At 37.9% G+C, this 5,000-nt stretch overlaps 1 long non-coding RNA gene across 1 annotated transcript in view; it reads left to right on the forward strand.

Moving 5' to 3' along the window:
• LOC138014366 (uncharacterized) overlaps positions 1-2,757 on the forward strand; it is a 14,246-nt gene extending 11,489 nt beyond the window's left edge. The window contains exon 4 of the long non-coding RNA XR_011125306.1: positions 2,718-2,757. This is a non-coding gene — a long non-coding RNA (uncharacterized lncRNA). The remainder of the gene's footprint in view (positions 1-2,717) is intronic.
• Positions 2,758-5,000: the final 2,243 nt, after the last annotated feature.

The following is a 5,000-nucleotide window of genomic DNA, read 5'->3' on the forward strand; positions in this document are numbered from 1 at the left end:
GTTATTCTCGAGCGACCGTCCTGGAAACTTCCTTCTGCTCTTTCTAAAAACTGTGTATCAATATGTATTTACTTTTGCATCAATATTTGTTTTTGCATAAAGCAAGCTAACAAAATCTGTACCTTGCTGAGTTCGCATTTGTTAGCGTTAATAGTATTTTCGGTCCGATGTTTCTATTTTATGAGGGGTATATTGTTTTGGTCTCCCATCCAAACGCTAACCCCGCCGAATAGGGGTTAACTTCAGCGAACTTCGGTATTACAAAGCTCTCAGATGCTCAGAGGGCACGCTTAAACTTGTTGTGAAAAGAAGTTTATCAACATGTCAGCCCAGAAGCCAATGTTTCTCACTTCCCATATATTTTCTTCAATCTTTCTGGGTTCAGTACTTTGCTAGTAACCACATGTCTTCTCAGACTATTTACCCAAGACTTCTAACATGGCACTACAATGATAGACAATACCAAAACAATATCGTGCACTGTTAGAGCTACATATTACGCAAGGACAGATCTGTTTCGTCGTACGAACGTGTGAGGACCTGTGAGCCAAAGGGCCTCTTCTGGTATGACTTCTTAATGACCCCCCAACTTGAAAAAAATTGTCTGGAACAGGGCTTAACTTCAGTAAACTTTAGTATTACAAAGCTGTCAGATGCTCAGAGGGCACACTTGTGGTGAAAAGAAGTTGTGAGGGAACTTGAAAATTATCAACATGTCAGCCCAGAAGCCAAAGTTTCTCGCTTCTCTTTTATTTGTTATTCTTCAGAGACTGGAATGCTGTACTTCAATACCACACAATTCAGTGCCTTCTGATTTTCTGTAACACGTACCACAGGCAACCCAGTGTATGCTTCACGGAAGCATCTCGTTTTGTCATGTGATCTAGCTGGATACAAGGCAATTCCGATGGTCCATTGGTACCAATGGTACAATTGGTACTAATAGAAAATGATGTCATTCTAATGGTTCTATTGGCGCAAAACAAGTTCGCTTTTTATGTATATTCCTCGTTCTATGAGCCAACCACGCAAAACAAGTTCGCTTTTACACCAAGTAATAGCGCGCTATAATTATTATGAATATTCCTCGTTCTATAAGCCAACCACTCAAAACAAATTCGCTTTTACACCAAGTAAAAGCACCAAATAATTATTATGAATATTCCTCGTTCTATAAGCCAACCACACAAAACAAGTTCGCTTTTACACCAAGTAATAGCGCGCTATAATTATTATGAATATTCCTCGTTCTATAAGCCAACCACGCAAAACAAGTTCGCTTTTTAATACACCAAGTAATAGCGCGCTATAATTATTATGAATATTCCTCATTCTATAAGCCAACCACGCAAAACAAGTTCGCTTTTACGTTCACCCAAAAATTACTTTAAAACATCGCAAATTAAAGCTTCGTGACAAAAAAAATGTCTGTCGTGTACACATGATTTCAGTTACAAACAACAGAGATAAACTTTGAAAAACCGCCAGGCTGAACAGTTTTCAAAAACCCCAATTGCAATCCATTTTAAACTACTTTAATTTTGCCCATCCCTGACTCCTTTTGTATTTGCTGTTCAAGTTATTCAAACATTTCTTCGATGCTTCAAGTAGTTATTTTCAGTTTATGACACGCTTGATTTGGTTGCCAGTTCCCAATCGCTGAATTTGGCTTTGGTCGTAACACAGCGCCTTTTAAATATCAATACACCTTATACCAAAATGGCCGCCATTTCAGTATTCTTTTGTTTCCATGCAAATTGGCCCTTATGGCCTCGCTCAAGGTTTAATTTTCTTTTGAATTTTACGTTCGAAAAGGAGGCCATAAGGGCCAATTTTCATGGAAACAAAAAAATACTAAAATGGCGGCCATTTTGGAATAAGGTGTATAGTCGTATTTGAAAACTTGTAGGTATACTTTGTAGAGCCTGCAGACCAGCGAGACACATTGTCCATTCAGGACCTAAAGAAACGACCTAACTCCACAGGCGTTCTAGTATCGCAATGGGTAGAGCACCCGAGCGGGGTTACGGAGATCGTTGGTTCGAATCCGGCCGAACATTCTGACTTTTTAGCTGTCCTTTTGCCCTTTTCCAAGCAACTAGTTTCCCATCTAATAAGTCTATCTTTAGCCTTTCATAATCGGGATTGAAAGAAGGCGCTCGAGAAATAGCTTATGCATACCGAGTCTTATGACATGTGAGATACAGGACCTTTACACCTGACTTTAAATACACAAAGTAGAATGTAAACAGAACTTATCGATTGTTGTCTTAATTTCACCCATCCTCGACATATGGTACCTATTATTTGTTTGGTATGCATTCTCAGTCATTCCTTGCAATGCTAGGCATGGCAAGACAGGCAATTCGATGCCCTCGACTGTACAAAATATATTCGTTTCCCGTGTTTGCCGAGAAAAGTTACGGATGTTTCTTGGAAGGTCAAGAAAATCTTTGCCTCAGGTAGACTCTTTGACGGCACCGAAGCTCTGTAGTTAAAGCTACTTCAATGTAGATCATGTATTAAAATTGTGTTGACTTGACAGTTGGGTAATTTTTCAGCCACAATTTACCACTTATCAATATATACTTAGTTTTCCGCTTGCTTGCTGATCTCTATTATAACTGAAAGGTCTTTAGCTAGACACTAAATGTAATCGATCTGGTTATGTCTCTCCTAAAAACTGTGCCACGTTGTTTTAACTGTATTGCGTTTAGAACTTTGCATGGAGGCAAAATTGGCACCATGAAGTTTAAGGAATACAGCTGCGTTGTCCACCTGTGAGTACCTTAAAAGTTAACTTAACTGTGCAGCCAGACTGTGTGGTTTCAATATAACTTTATACCGACAGAAATTTAATGACAACTATCTCAATTGCAGAAACAGAACATTTGAAGTGAACACCATGACGAGGCTTGCAACATTGTTGTGACAAAATGTTCGATAAAAATTCCACTTCTATCGTCTCTCCACGCTTGTAGTTTATTCTGGGTCTTGTTTGAAGTGACTTACAACGAATTAAAGTCATTAATTTTAAATTTCCACATGATTGAGCAACAAAGAATCCCCAATACCACGTCAGTCTTTCAATACAATTAGTCAGGCCTGGGTTGCTCGAAGCATGGTTAGCGTTAACCAGTGTTAACTTCTGCGTAAAAAACCTATTGGTTTTGATACCTCTTAACCAACCGTTAGCGCTAACCAGGCTTCGAGCAATCCGCTCCAAACGTTTAAGACTAAAGCAGACAGTAATCTTTCAGTGGACAGATTAAGTACTTTTTTTTCTTGCGAAACCACAACCATCAAGCCAATCATGAGCCTTACTCGACTACTTATTACATTAGAGATTGAACATAGTTACATAGTTTGGGGAATTTAAAACTTCCACCTCAGTACGATTGTAAGTATATCTGACGCAACAGAGAAGCTAAAACACTACGTCACTCTTATGATGTACACAGTCAGGAGCCAGAGACTGAGAGCATACAACTTCTGATATTTGCTTCTCAGCTGTTTCACAAACCATAGGTTGAAAAAAGGTTCCATAGGTTTCTTTATTTCCACACATACAGAAATACAAATTAATAATACATTTTATACAGAAATATGGAGGTCTCCAAGCCAAAACCCACAGGGTTGATAGTGCTCGCACACCTAATCTAGCATTTAATAAAACATATTATTATTAATATTTAATTTTAACTAGCAGGCAGACATGCTAGACTACGTTGTGGAAACCATGAAATAAAATAAAATAGACTGTAATTAGGTTAATAAATGCGTTTGAAGGAGAAAGTAAACAAACTAACTAACGAAACAAAGCAAAACAATGCCACAATACAACTACAACTAAACAGGACGTCATTCTCGGATTTCTGACGTAAGCAGATCATCTTTAAGCTCATTTCTAAAGCTTTGGAGAGAGGAAGCATTTTTTATACGTAAAGGTATTTTATTCCAGTTATCGGCTGCGGAAAATCTAACACTGAATTTGACATAATTATTTCTTGGCCGAGGTATAAAAAAATTTTAGCTTGATCTTAAACGTGTACAATATCGGCGGACCTCTCCGATGTTCGTGAAATAGGAGTCATAAATATCAGGGAGCAAGTTATTTTGATTCAGATTTTGAAGTTTCCAAAGGATCTTGATATCAGCAGGCAAGTCAGAAATTTAAAGAAAACGACAAAGCTTTTGAAATTACAAGACACGTTTCGACAGAAACTTCAGTCATCTTCAGTTGATTAATGTACAAAGCGGTAAGTTGAATTTATAAGTACGGAAAAAGTGCTCATTATGCCAGTAACAACGGAATGTACATAAAACGTGACAATGTGAGAATTAAAAGGATAGTTTTAGATTTACGTGATGCAGTTGTTCATTAAGAGAAGGTTGTTCTCTTTGAATATGAAAAGCTTCTTTTATCTTGAGTTGAAAAGTCGTAGAGGCGTGATCTAAAATATGGAAACATTCCCGTGAAGACAGGGCGCGACATTGTTCCGAATTCTGTAGGTGTTTGAAACAATGTCGCGCCCTGTCTTCAGGGGAATGTTTCCATATTTTAGATCACGCTTCTACGACTTTTCAACTCAAGATAAAAGAAGCTTTTCATATTCAAAGAGAACAACCTTCTCTTAATCAACAACTGCATCACGTAAATCTAAAACTATTCTTTTAATTCTCACATTGTCACGTTTTATGTACATTCCGTTGTTACTGGCATAATTGGCACTTTTTCCTACTTATAAAGGTGTTATTGGCTTGCCAATAAAAGTTTTATGCATCTCAATAATTAAAATTTGTAATGCATGCATAATTATGCACTCAGCAAAGTGTGACGCGGTCATTCCTGGGGAGGAGCAATTATTAAGTATCCCCTATAGGGAATTTGTTGCATTCCGAGAAAGCGCGGTAAATATTCATTCGCTTTTCAAGCTGGACTGATCTGGTTGTCAAACTTTTTCACCCTCCTCCTCCCCATTGCCAGGTTCCACTATTTC

The sequence above is a fragment of the Montipora capricornis genome, chromosome 8 (assembly GCF_036669925.1).
Source record: "Montipora capricornis isolate CH-2021 chromosome 8, ASM3666992v2, whole genome shotgun sequence".
NCBI lineage: Eukaryota > Metazoa > Cnidaria > Anthozoa > Scleractinia > Acroporidae > Montipora > Montipora capricornis.